Here is a 202-nt window from a genome sequence, read left to right as displayed (position 1 = left end):
TTATGCAAGTCCAAGTCGAGTCGCAAGTCATCAATTCATGACTCGAGTCTGACTCGAGTCCAAGTCACATGACTCGAGTCCACATCTCATAGGTGGACAAAGTCATTGTTATGCAAGTCCAAGTCGAGTCGCAAGTCATCAAATTCATGACTCGAGTCTGACTCGAGTCCAAGTCACATGACTCGAGTCCACATCTCATAGG

The sequence above is a fragment of the Lampetra fluviatilis genome, chromosome 5 (assembly GCF_964198595.1).
Source record: "Lampetra fluviatilis chromosome 5, kcLamFluv1.1, whole genome shotgun sequence".
NCBI lineage: Eukaryota > Metazoa > Chordata > Hyperoartia > Petromyzontiformes > Petromyzontidae > Lampetra > Lampetra fluviatilis.
Note: the sequence above shows the minus strand (reverse complement) of the source record.